At 41.1% G+C, this 14,462-nt stretch overlaps 1 pseudogene across 1 annotated transcript in view; it reads left to right on the forward strand.

The window, feature by feature from the left end:
• The window catches only part of LOC306647145 (small ribosomal subunit protein uS19-like), an 18,458-nt pseudogene extending 4,595 nt beyond the window's left edge, over positions 1–13,863 (forward strand). Inside the window, exons 2-3 of the transcript in view lie at positions 11,265–11,271; positions 13,485–13,863. The product of the transcript in view is annotated as a small ribosomal subunit protein uS19-like (transcript). The remainder of the gene's footprint in view (positions 1–11,264; positions 11,272–13,484) is intronic.
• The last annotated feature ends 599 nt before the right edge of the window (positions 13,864–14,462 follow it).

The following is a 14,462-nucleotide window of genomic DNA, read 5'->3' on the forward strand; positions in this document are numbered from 1 at the left end:
CAGGTAGGGAGGTACTATTCTTGCAGCCACCTGCTAGCAATTTGATGAAGTGAAGGACTGGGACATTACCCTGAGAAGTTCTGAGCCCTCCCTGATGGACACATTCCCACAGCCAAGCTTAGAATAAACATATGAACTGGCAGGGGATGTTTTCCAGGGAGAGCCATGACCATCAGTAGCTACTTTGGTGCCCATGAAATTTGGATGCAGAGGCTTAAGGCCAGATGCATCTGTTGCCAATGTAGAGGGCCACACCTCTGGGGCTCCGATGCTATCGTTAATGTGCCAGGCTCTGTATCAGACACCTCTGTGTGGTCCTCCATGACACTTCTTTGGGCCCTTTTGCTCATCAGTGTACCAGCACCTGTCATTGGGTTCTGATGAATAATACTGCAGTGTCTTTGTGAGGACTCTATCTTGCTGCTGCTGCTGCCTCTCAATACTTTAGGACCTAGGCAAGCCTCGTGACATAGGACATGAGATCTGACTCTCCAGCAGCTGGCGAAGGAGCTCATGTCATCATTTACTCCAGGAGTGTGGGAGAGTTAACTTCCAGTGAAGCAGACTGTGACCACTGGGGTCCTGGAGATGGAGGAGTGTGGGGAGCATCTATGTTAGCAAAATCAGGCTTGGTTGAGCTGTCAGACATGGAAATCTGGCTCACAGGAACTGGCAATCATTAAGAGATTGTTCCAGATCGTGTAGAGTATGTGGTATCTGCCAGAATTTTCAGTTCCTGCTGGGATAATCCGCTAGAGCAAATGGCTTTCTTATCTCCACGCCATCCTGTTTCTCACAGAAGAAGTTCTTTCTGGTACCCCCCCCCCCCCTTTTACCTGTCTGACTATAAATAAAGGACAGGTGGGCTCTTCCATTTTTGTTGGAGCATGGCTCAATCCATCACACCCCCTACTTCAAAAGATAATTGTCTCCTGTGGTTTTTCTATTAAGTATGTTTCTTAGCAATTAATTTACAGCTGGCCCATCCCTCCAACAGAAACCCTTTCCCTCACCCGTGCTGGATGTGGACAAAACATGAGAGAGGAGAATCAGCAGATAAACGACCCTCTATTTCAAATGGCCATTGAGTTCCACTGTTAATGAGTTGAGCAGTGGCCACTTCTGTTTATTGCTCTCCCTTCTTTGTGCCACACTCCTTCCCCCTCACTTTTGCTTCCCTGGGATCACTCTCCCAGTAAAATGTTCACATATAAATCTTTGCCTCAAGTTCTCTTTCCTGGGGGCTAGGGCAGCCCCGCCTCCACACACACAGGGCAAATGCCCCTCACAGAGGTCCCCTATGACTTGCCCAGGCTCCCTGCGCTGCACTGCATCCCCACCTGCCAGGCACACTTTCTTTAGACAGTGCAATTGATTAGACTGACGCTTTTTCATTATAACCACAAATCTGTCCTGATTCTGTGGGGCCTGCATTATCCTGCTCTAGATAATTCCGTAAGTTTTATCATTTCTTTAGGTAGCTGATATTATCCTTCACAAATGATTTTAAAATTTAGTTTTTACTCTTATCAAAATTACAAACCATATATTTTAAAGAATCAAGGAATTCTCTAAATTCTGGCACAGATGACTACCTGCTGTCACTTACTTCCATTCCCCATTCCCCAGGGGCAGTCATTTTTAAATCATTATTTAGGTATTTGTGTTCATCTTTCTAAATAACAATAGCCCTTACCTATTGATTCCCCCCAAAGGAAGAAGATTTAGTTCCAATTTACAAACCACATGCCTGCCTGTAGTGCACGCATGCAGACTTCCTGTCCCCTTTCCTCCTAATGTTACAGTGTAATTTAGATCAATATTCAGTGCTTTATTATGACTATATACAGCTGTTGGGAGATGATATAAGTGGTACACTGTCATTATTTTTCCTATTCTGTTCAACTTTGGTTATCCTTGAAATTAATAATTGTCTACTTGGGGCTCTAGTCTGAATATCTGTGTCCTGCCAGAGTTCATATGTTGGAATCCTCACCCACAAGGTGATGGTGTTTGGGGGGGGGGGGGTCTTTGATTAGGCCATGAAGAAAGGGCTCTCATGATTTGGATCATAAAAGAAAATCTAGAGAGATGCTTGTCTCTTCCACCATGTGAGGACACAGTAAGAAGCCACCATCTACAAACCAGAAAGTGGGCCCTTACCAGACACCAAATCGATTTTTTTAAATTTATTTTTATTTTAAACAAATGGGATACATCTTGTTTCTCTGTTTGTACATGAAGTAGAGGCATACCATTTGTGTAATCATACATTTACCTAGGGTAACAGTGTTTGATTCATTCTGTTATTTTTTCCTTCCTCCCCACCCCTCCCACCCCTCTTTTCGCTCTATACAGTCCTTCCTTCCTCCATTCTTACCACCCTCCTTATCCCTAACCCTAAACCTAACCCTAGCCCTAACGCTAACCCCTCCCACCCCCCATTATATGTCCTCATCCGCTTATCAGCGAGATCATTCGTCCTTTAGTTTTTTGAGATTGGCTTATCTTACTTAGCATGATATTCTCCAATTTCATCCATTTGCCTGCAAATGCCATACTTTTACTATTCTTTATGGATGAGTAATATTCCATTATATATAGATACCACAGTTTCTTTATCCACTCATCAATTGAAGGGCATCTAGGTTGGTTCCACAGTCTGGCTATTGTGAATTGAGCAGCTATGAACATTGATGTGGCTGTGTCTCTGTAGTATGCTGATTTTAAGTCCTTTGGGTATAGGCCAACGAGTGGGATAGCTGGGTCAAATGGTGGTCCCATTCCAAGCTTTCTGAAGAATCCACACTGCTTTCCAGAGTGGCTGCACTAATTTGCAGCCCCACCAGCAATGTATGAGTGTACCTTTTTCCCCACATCCTCTCCAACACCTATTGTTGCTTGTGTTCTTGATAATCGCCATTCTAATTGGGGTGAGATGCAATCTTAGGATAGTTTTGATTTGCATTTCTCTTATTACTAGAGATGTTGAACATTTTTTCATATATCTGTTGATTGCTTGTAGATCTTCTTCTGTGAAGTGTCTGTTTATTTCCTTAGCCCATTTGTTGATTGGGATATTTGTATTCTTGGTGTAGAGTTTTTTGAGTTCTTTATATATTCTGGAAATTAGTGCTCTATCTGAAGTACGAGTGGCAAAGATTTTCTCTCACCCTGTAGGTTCTCTCTTCACATTACTGATAGTTTCCTTTGCTGAAAGCTTTTTAGTTTGAATCTATCCCAGTTATTGATTCTTGCTTTTATTTCTTGTGCTATGGGAGTCTTGTTAAGGAAGTCTGATCCTAAGCCGACATGTTGAAGACTTGGACCTACTTTTTCTTCTATAAGATGCAGGGTCTCTGGTCTGATTCCAAGGTCCTTGACCCATTTTGAGTTGAGTTTTGTGCAGGGTGAGAGATAGGGGTTTAGTTTCATTCTGTTGCATATGGATTTCCAGTTTTCCCAGCACCATTTGTTGAAGAGGCTATCTTTTCCCCATTGCATATTTTTGGCACCTTTTTCTAGTATGAGAAAATTGTATTTATTGGGGTTTGTGTCTGTGTCCTCTATTCTGTACCATTGATCTACCTGTCTATTTTGGTACCAATACCATGCTGTTTTTGTTACTATTGCTTTGTAGTATAGTTTAAGTTCTGGTATTGCGATACCCCTGCTTCGCTCTTTCTACTGAGGATTGCTTTAGCTATTCTGGGTTTCTTATTCTTCTAGATGAATTACATGATTGCTTGCTGTATTTCTGTAAGGTACATCATTGGGATTTTAATTGGGTTTGCGTTGAATCTGTATAGCACTTTTGGTAGTATGGCCATTTTGACAATATTAATTCTGCCTATCCAAGAACATGGGAGATCTTTCCATCTTCTAAGGTTTTCTTTAATTTCTGTCTTCAGTGTTCTGTAGTTCTTATTGTAGAGGTCTTTCACCTCTTTTGTTAGATTGATTCCCAAGTATTTTTTTTTTCGAGGCTATTGTGAATGGGGTAGTTTTCCTAACTTCTCTTTCTGAAGATTCATCACTTACATATAAAAATGCATTAGATTTATGAGCATTGATCTTACAAAAATCCTGCTACTTTACTGAATTCACTTATGAGTTCTAAAAGTTTTCTGGTGGAATTTCCCAGTTCCTCTAAATATATAATCATGTCATCAGCAAATAGGGATAGTTTGAGTTCTTCTTTTTCTATTCGTATCCCTCTAATTTCTTTGGTCTGACTAATTGCTCTGGCTAGAGTTTCAAGGACAATGTTGAATAGAAGTGGTGAAAGAGGGCATCCCTGCCTTGTTCCAGTTTTTAGGAGAAATGCTAAGTGGTTTTTCACCATTTAGAATGATATTGGCCATGGGCTTAGCATAGATGGCCTTTACAATGTTAAGGAATGTTCCCACTCTCCCTATTTTTTCTAGTGTTTTGAGCATGAAGGGATGCTGTACTTTATTGAATGTTTTTCTGCATCTATGAAAATAATCATGTGATTCTTGACTTTAAGTCTGTTGATATGGTGAATTACATTTATTGATTTCTGGATTTTGAACCAACCTTGCAGCCCTGGGATAAAACCCACTTGATCGTGGTATACTATCTTTTTAATATATTTTTGTATGAGATTTGCTTAAATTTTGTTGAGAATTTTTGCATCGATGTTCATTAAGGATATTGGTCTGAAATTTTCTTTCCTTGATGTGTCTCTGTCTGGTTTAGGTATCAGGGTGATATTGGCTTCATAGAATGAGTTTGGGAGGGTTCCCTCCTCTTCTATTTCATGGAATACTTTGAGGAGTATTGGAATGAGCTCTTCTTTAATGGTTTTGTAGAACTCGGCTGAGAGCCCATCTGGTCCTGGACTTTTCTTTGTTGGTAGGCTTTTGATGACTTCTTCTATTTCATTACTTGAAATTGATCTATTTAAATTGTGTATGTCCTCCTGGTTCAGTTTAGGTAATTCATATGTCTCTAGAAACCTGTTGATGTCTTTGAGATTTTCTGTTTTGTTGGAGTATAGATTTTCAAAATAGCTTCTAATTATGTTTTGTATTTCAATCGTGTCTGTTGTGATATTTCCTTGTTCATTCTGAATTTTATTAATTTGAGTCTTCTCTCTCCTTCTCTTTGTTAGTGAGGCTAAGGGTTTGTCAATTTTGTTTATTTTTTCAAAGAACCAATTATTTACTTTGTCAATTTTTTCGATTGTTTCTTTTGTTTCAATTTCACTGATTTCAGCTCTGATTTTAACTATTTCCTGTCTTCTATAACTTTTGGTGTTGCTCTGCTCTTCTTTATCTAGGGCTTTGAGCTCTAGTGTTAGGTCATTTATTTGTCGATTTCTTCTTTTATTGAATGCAATCCATGAAATAAATTTTCCTCTAAGTACTGCTTTCATAGTGTCCCAGAGATTTTGATATGATGTGTCTTTGTTCTTGTTTACCTCTAAGAATGTTTTAATTTCCCTTCTGATGTCTTCTGTTATTCATTCATCATGCAATAGTGTATTATTTAATCTCCAGGTGTTGGAGTCATTTCTGTTTTTTATTCCATCATTTATTTCTAATTTCAATCCATTATGATATGATAGAATACAAGGTAGTATCTCTGTCTTCTTGTATTTACTAACATTGGCTTTGTGGCATAGAATATGGTCTATTTTAGACAAGGATCCATGTGCTGCTGAGAAGAAGGTGTATTCACTCTTTGTTGGATGGTATATTCTATTTATGTCCGTTAAGTCTAAGTTATTGATTGTGTTATTGAGATCTATGGTTTCTTTGTTCAATTTTTCTTTGGAAGATCCGTCCAGTGGTGAGAGAGGTGTGTTAAAATCACCTAGTATTATTGTGTTGTGGTCTATTTGATTTTGGAATTGAGAAGGATTTGTTTGATGTACATGGATAAGCCAATGTTTGGGGCATAGATATTTATGATTGTTATGTCTTGCTGATTTATGCTTCCCTTAAGCAGTATGCAATGTCCTTCTTTATCCCTTCTGACTAACTTTGGCTTGAAGTCCACATTATCTGATATGAGGATGGATACTCCGGCTTTTTTTGCTGAGTCCATATGCATGGTATGTTTTTTCCCATCCTTTCACCTTTAGTCTGAGTATCTCTTTCTATGAGATGAGTCTCTTGCAGGCAGCATATTGTTGGATCTTTCTTTTTAATCCAATCTGTCAGTCTATGTCTTTTGATTGATAAGTTCAGGCCATTAACATTCAGGGTTATTATTGAGATATGATTTGTATTCCCAGTCATTTGACTCATTTTTGTTTTTTGACATGACTTGGTTTCTCCTTTATTTGGCTGTTCCTTTAGGGTAGTTCCTCCCTTTGCTGATTTACATTGTTGTATTTCATTTCTTCCTCATGGAATATTTTGCTGAGAATGCTCTGTAGTGCCAGCTCTCTTTTTGTAAATTCTTTTAGCTTTTGTTTATCATGGAAGGATTTTATTTTGTCATCAAATCTGAAGGTAAGTTTTGCTGGGTGTAAGATTTTTTGTTGGCATCCGTTTTCTTTCAGAGCTTGAATAATGTCGTTCCAGGCCCTTCTAGCTTTTAGGTTCTGAGTTGAAAAATCTGCTGATATCCATATTGGTTTCCCCCTAAATGTAATTTGATTCTTTTCTCTCGCAGTCTTTAAAATTCTGTCTTTATTTTGTATGTTAGGTACTTGCATTATAATGTGCCTTGGTGTGGGTCTGTTGTAATTTTGTATATTTGGAGTCCTATAAGCCTCTTGTACTTGATTTTCCATTTCATTCTTCAGATGGGGGAAATTTTCTGATATTATTTCATTGAATAGATTGTTCATTCCTTTGGTTTTTTGTTTCTCTGTGCCTTCCTCAATCCCAATAATTCTTAAATTTGGCTTTTTCATGATATACCATAATTCTTATAGATTCTGTTCATGATTTCTTACCATCTTCTCTGGTCAACTTTGTTTTCACGATTAAATATTTTGTCTTTGATGTCTGAGGTTCTGTCTTCCAGGTGTTCTATCCTATTGGTTATGCTTTCTATGGAGTTTTTAATTTCGGTTTATTGTTTCCTTCATTTCAAGGATTTCTGTCTGTTTTTTTTTTTTTCAGTACCTCTAACTCTTTTTTTTATTTTTTTAAATTTATTTTTATTGTAAACAAATGGGATACATGTTGTTTCTGTTTGTACATGGAGTAACAGCATACCATTTGCATATTCATAAATTTACATAGAGTAATGATGTTTGATTCATTCCATTATTTTTTTCCTTCCCCCTCACCCCTCCCACCTCTCTTTTCCCTCTATACAGTCCCTCCTTCCTCCATTCTTGTCCCACTCCCACCCCCCATTAAGTGTCATCATCCGCTTATCAGTGAGATCATTCCTATTTTGGATTTTTGAGATTGGCTTATCTCACTTAACATGATATTCTCCAATTTCATCCATTTGCCTGCGAATGCCATAATTTTATTATTCTTTATAGCTGAGTAATATTCCATTGTATATATATACCACAGTTTCTTTATCCATTCATCAATTGAAGGGCATCTAGGTTGATTCCATAGTCTGGCTATTGTGAAATGAGCCGCCATGAACATTGATGAGGCTGTATCTCTGTAGTGTGCTGATTTTAAGTCCTCTAACTCTTTATGGAAATGATCTTTTGCTTCCTGTATTTGCTCTTTTAATTGTTGAGTGGTAAAATCATTCAAAGCCTGCATTTGCTCTTTCATCTCGTTTGTTTCTCTGATAATTTTAATTATGTACATTCTGAACTCCCTTTCTGACATTTCTTCTGTCATGCTGTCATTGGATTTTATTGCCATAGCATCTAGGTTTTTTTTGGGACATTTTCTTTCCTTGTTTTCTCATATTGGTCAGGTATCTACCCCTGTAGTAGTGAAACTATTGACTTATAGTGTCCCTGTAGATTTCCAACAACCCGCCTCCTAGCCTTCAGTAGCCTGAAGTCTTGGAGGAACTTGATAATGCAGTGATACACAAGGTAGCTGCCCCTTCAGCGGTGGTGGCCTTTAGGTGGGGTGTATTTCCTGCTGGTGGGAAGAGGCACCTCCACTTGTTGACTGATGGTCAGTTAAAAGGGGGACTAGACTACAGGCTGGGGCATGGCTGGTCTCGGCCTGTGTCTCTGGTTCTACCACCCTAGTGGGAAAGCCTCGCCCGGCGAGGAAGACTCACCAGTGGTGACATCTCACTGGGCAGCTCTCCTCCAAGAAGTTCCTTTCAGTCTAGAACTACCACCTGGGCTGGGCAGCCCTCCTCTGCGATGTTCCCTGGGGCCCAGAACTACCACCTGATTTGGGGGCCCTGACCCTGCAAGGGACTCTCTCTCTGAGCCGCCCTCCTCTATGACATTCCCTGGGGACTGGACCTACTGCCCAGGCCTGGGACCCTCACTCTGCGCCAAAGCCTCTTGCTGGGCAATCCTCCTCTACAACGCTCCCGGTTATCTGTGTTCACAGCTGCAGTGGGGGAGTCTCACTGGGCAACTCTACTCCACCACGTTGCCTGCATTCCCAGACTACTGACCCGTCCAGAGAGCCTCCCCCAGTAGGAGAGACTTACCCGCTGCTCTGAGTTGGTCCTGAGTCTCTCAATACCTCCTCTTCTTAAATCCTGAGTCCTGTCAAAGGGCCTCCAGTCTTCTGCAGGTGTCTCAGGAAGGGAGCTGCCCTTCTAATGATGATGGCCACACCCTCAGGAATAATTCAAAATGCCTGCACCAGCCTCCTAAGAAGCTGGGGAGCCCTAACGAGGGTGCACCGAGTCAGCACAGAGGGAAGTGCAGTGTCCCTCAGCAGTGGGGGCAGGCAGGCAGGCTCAGCGATGGCAACCAACCTCGGGTGGGGGTCAGTGGGCCTGACCAAAGCTATTGAACCTTGAACTTTGATGTCCTATGCTTCAGAACAGTGAGAAATAAATTTCTGTTGTTTATAAACTGCCTGATTTATGGTGATATACGGTATCACAAATGGACTAAAGATACTTTTCTGTTTTTTTCAGTAATTCATCCTTTAATTTAGCTTGGGCAGTATGGATCTCTCTCCTGCCCTTATATCCAAACATGTTAGACATTCTTCATCTTTGATTGTTTGATGAAGCAGCACCTCCAGAGCCTTCCCACCTGCTCAGTATGACTGCTCAACTCTGCACCGCTGAGCTGGGTACCTGTACCTCCTCAGCACACTAGCTTTCCGAAACAATTTCTGAGACTAATGATGTGATTGGCCCCCAGGTGGGTCTGACTTCTCGCAGAGATCTGAATGCGTTGAAGGAGTGAGATGGGGGGTGGGGGGCACACTGAGAATAGGTGACTGCATTGTTATTTCAGGGTCTTCATGTAAAATGGGAGTGGCCTTCTCATACAAGGGCAGAGGAGGTTCATGGAATCCTCCCACAAGTCCCCATTCCAATTCCTGGGTCCCACTTTTTTTTTTTTTTTTTTAAATCAGTGGCCTACATGTTACATGAAAAATCTGAGGACTTGTGGATTTAAAGGATTTTACAATTTGACCACCCACAGGATTCAGAGTCTAACTTTTGTCAACCTCAATCCTGTGGCTGCCTGAGAGATTCTTTTCGCCCCTTCATACAAGTGTCTGGTTCCCTGAACTCACCCTGAACCAAGAATTTTGAATTTGAGCTGCTTGTTCTTTTTCATTAAGTTGTCCAGGGCAATTAGAAATAACCAGGCTGCCCTATGGTCTTTCGGTTCCTGGCACCCTCCCTGGAGTTCAGAACAGTGGCCCCTCCAAGCCTTGAGCCCTCTCCAAGCCTGGCCTTCATTCCAGCGGGCCCTCATTTTGACAACCTGCTTTAGCCTGCTGGAACATCACCCTTTAACATCTAATCGATCCTTACTCCTTTCAGGCTTAAGATGAATAACAAGCCCAGATCCCCATCTCCTTGAGGGGCTGTCATTTGCAATCACTCCTGGTCCTCGCATCCAGATCAGACAGGATTCTTAGCTGCAACCAACAGAACACACTTGGGTTAGGTTAAGCACAAAATGAATGTTGACCTAGAGAAAGAGTCTTGATGGCTTCACAGACAGTTCCAAAACGCTGGTTATGCTGCTGAGGAACCTGAGGTATTTTTCCTTTGTGGTGCTACCTCAGGAGCCTCTGCCACTGCCAACTCTGAAGGCTTAGTGCTTCTCCACCTTGACCCCTCCTTCTCTATCACTCACTTCCATATCAAAGTCTTGTCCAGCTGCATTCCACTGGCAGTGCTTGGGTCCTTCTGCTGCAAGGGAGGCTGGGAAAAGTGTTTCTGGCTTATAATTTGTAGAGGCAACATGTAAGATGGAAAATTCCCAAGACGTTTCACAAATAGTTGAAAATCTTAACACATTTTCTACTATGGTTTAGATCTAGAACATCCCCCAAAGGTTCATGTGTGAAAGGCTTGGTCCCCAGCCCACAGTTCTGTTAGAGGTGATGGAACCTTTAGGAGGTGGTACCTAGGTCACTGGCGATACGCCCTGGGAGATAGTGGGACCCTGGCCCCTTGGCTCTCTCCTTTTTGCTTCCTGACCACAATGAAGTGAGCCAGGCTTGCTCCTCCATATGCTCCCCACATGATGTGCTGTAATACCACAGACTCAAAGCAACAGGGTCATGGATCCTGGACTGAAACCTCTGAAACTCTGAGCTAAAATAAACCTTTCCTCCCTTTAAGTTGACAATCTCAAGTACTTTGTCACAGTAACAGAAAGCTGATTAGCACATACTTCAAGGACTATATCCTTTAGGTGAACTCATACTTGGATAGAGTGTTAGTGGTCTAAATTATTTGCTAAAATCACTTAAGAGAAAATAAAAATCTTTGTGACCATCACTGGGAGACTGCTGAGCTAAATTAGGGTTCATTCACTCAGTGGAATACTATGTAGTTGTAAAAACCATGAGCATGATCTCTAAATACAGTGTTACAGAGAATGTAGAGCAGGTAACTCTGTGAAGGAAAAACAGAAATGAAGAAAAGAAAAACCGTGGGCAGTCGCTTATTTAGGCCTAGAATATCTCTGGAAAGACCTCAGAAAACTAGTCAGGTGTGACCTCTGGGGGCTGAGGAAAGATAGCATCTCACTGATGAAGGAAGCCACTGTTTATACCATGATAAAGAAGCCAAGGCAGTGGCCCTCACACTCTCCTGGGGTCCCATCCATGAGATTCTGGGACACAACAGGGATTGGAGGTAGTGAGGATTGTGTTTCCACTGATCAGGGCTCCTTCTTTCTCCCTCAGGACCCCGGTGAGTGTGGCCCTCTGCTGTCCCTGGGTGCTTCTCTCCTGCTGTTCATTCATGTCTCACAGGAGTTTGGTGAACAGCCCATACATAATTCTGCTGTAGAAGGGCTTATTGTGCATTTCAGTAAGGCATAAGTGTCTTAGAGCTAATGCCTCTCCTGGGAATATGTGATCCCTTTAGGAAGCTATATCACTCCTTACACTTGGGTTACGTAATATACTTTGTGATTCCCACAACTCAAAGGAGCAAACCTAGCAGGCACCAAAAGAGGGCAGAGACAAAGTCTAAGAATGCAAACATAACCTGGGAATCACCTCCACTGGACCTTTGACTCCTCTCAGAGACCTGACCACCGTTCACTAGTTGAAGAACAATTCGACACAGAAGCAAAAATCACACCATCAGACAACTGGATTCCAAGATACATACTCATTTTCAGAGGCCTAGAGCAACCCAATCTTTGTGGTTCTGTATAAATATTGTTATATTGCCTCAAGAACCTTCAAGGAGCACTCAAGAAATTATTTGGCTTCTATAAAGGTATACTTTCTTAGCCTGGTATAGAGAAAGGCCATACATTTGTCTGAAGTTATATATCTTTTCTCAGATCCCACCCTTCTTAGACATTTCCAGTAAGTCTGGGTTTACAATATTTGCTATGACTACATGAGCACCATAAAAATCTATCCTAATAATTATTGCTGCTGATATTGTACATTGACAAGTGGGATTCTAATTTATACCCTATTTCCATCAGTTCATATGTTCATACAAGTTTCAGCACACAATTAATCACAAGTGTAGTATAAAATAAGTTTTACTACGTAGAGCTACTGCCAATAGCTACATCAACAGCAGTGTCATTAATAAAACCTTCAACTAAAAGGCAGATCTATTAAATGAAAAACCCAGAGGAAGCAAATAATTTTTAGAAATGTTGTACAGTATTTCTCATCTTCTTGCTTTCGGATCTGATAAAAATCAGATTTTAACATATGTAAGTCAGAGTTTAACTGAGTAAATTCTTAATAGGGTACATGAGAGTTACTTGATACGAGAAGACATAGGTTTTGCTTTCATTTTGATTAGTTAAAAATTATGACATTCCAATATATAGAAAAATACAGACTTCCAGCTCTGACTTTCTTGCTGAAATCATCTAAACGTGAAAGATGAAATCTTATATTTCTCTTCCTTAAATAACTGGTGAAATGGCAAGGAAATAAGGCATACCAAGCTAAGCACTCAATTAAAGAGGGCCCCAGCTGGGGGTTGGAGGGGGTGGTAAGCAGAATGCAGAGGCCAACTTCTGCTCTGGAGATGTTGCAGAACTGGGCAAACTTGAACATCAGTTTTCACATCATGGGGCTCAGGGACCTGAGATGCTGTCCTGGAATCATTCAAGGAGGGCAATCTGAAAGAAGTCCCTTCTTTCCATGAATTGGAGACACCAGAGGGCTGCATCTTCAGTGTGAGGGGGAATCAGAAATAAGCTTCCTGCCATTCCACTCCCAAGTATACCAAGGAAACTGCCAAACTGGAACCCTGGTGTTGAACAGAGAGGGAATATCTCCCGAGAAAATTCGCAACCTCAAGCCTGCCCCGACCTCAGTCTGCAGGCCGACTAAACATGTCCTGGGTGGTCTGAAAACCTCAAGGCCAGAATTTAGTTGAAAAATGGTTTCAGCTTATTAATTCTCCCTGGCACTTTGTAAAAGTAAATGAAAATCTATGGAGGAAACTCTCTCAAATTCCCACAGATATGTTCTAAGGAAAAAGAGCAGTTTACAGTAAAAAATTATAAAGCATGAAAGGGACAAGGCACACACTGAGAGCCGCAGAATCCAGCAGACAATGACCCAAAAGACATCAGTTCTTGGAAAAAACATTCATGACATAAAATAATTAAGCTTAATATGCTTAAGGCAATTAAAGAAGGTCTTGGGGTCTATAGTTCAGTGGCAGAGTACCAGCACAGCACTACAAAAATAAAAATAAAAAATAAGTAAAAGTCGAACATATGTGCAGGGATAAAAACAAAACAAATCAAAATAAAAACCCAAGAAGGGTAAAAAAGAATCGTAAGTTATAAAAATGAAAGATAAGATCGCATTAAGAACTCAAATAGAGCTTTTTGCAGAGCCGGCAAGATATGCCCAAAGTGGAGCAGAAGAAGTGGACCTTCCGCAGGTTACTGAAGCGTGGATCTCGACCAGCTGCTGGACACGTCCTACGAGCAGCTGCTGCAGCTGTCTAGCGCAAGCCGTCGGCTGAACTGGGCCTGCGTGGGAAATAGCACTCCCTGCTAAAGCGCCTGCGCAAAGCCAAAAAAGAGGCACTCCCCATGGAAAAACCAGAGGTGTGAAGATACCCTGCGGGACGTGGTTATTTTGCCTGAGATGGTGGGCAGCGTGGTTGGCGTGTACAATGGCAGGACCTTCAACCAGGTGGACATCAAGCTTGAGATGATCAGACACTATCTGGGCGAGTTCTCTACACCTTCAAGCCTGTGAAGCATGGCCGGCTTGACATTGGAGCCACTCACTCGCCCGTCTTTAACCCCCTCAAGTAGCCTGCCTGGACAATAAAGGCCCACACAACTCCAAAAAAATAAATAATAATGAAATGAAATGAAATAAAATAAAATAAATAAAATAAAATAACTCAAATAAATATAAAAACACTGACATTCCGAGGAAAATGAATTCTACCTGAAACTTCATTCAAAATGCATAAAGACAAGACATGTGAATGGGTAGGGAGAGGATGACAAATCATGACAAATCAAATATAGTAAAATGTTGGTTGACTCCAGATGGTAAGTACAGGTGTTCACCGTAAAACTCATACAGCTTTTCTGTGTACTTGAAAATTTTTTATAATGTGAAAATGATACACACTAAGGAGGAAACTAGCTATTTGGAAAGTAGATATTAAGACTTCTGATTCAGGAATACAGGTAGACCAATCCTCCCAATAACATCAACCACACACTAAAAATAAAGAATAAGATATTTTAAACCACACATTCTATTTATTTATTTACTTACTTACTTATTGGGTACCGAGTTTTGAACCCAGAAGCACTCTACCACTTAGCCACATCCCCAGCCCTTTTTATTTTTTATTTTAAGAAAGGGTCTCGCTAAGTTGCCAAGGGCTGATCTTGAACTTGCTATCCTCCTGCCTCAGCC

This window comes from Sciurus vulgaris (assembly GCF_902686455.1).
Source record: "Sciurus vulgaris genome assembly, chromosome: 16".
NCBI classification, from domain to species: domain Eukaryota; kingdom Metazoa; phylum Chordata; class Mammalia; order Rodentia; family Sciuridae; genus Sciurus; species Sciurus vulgaris.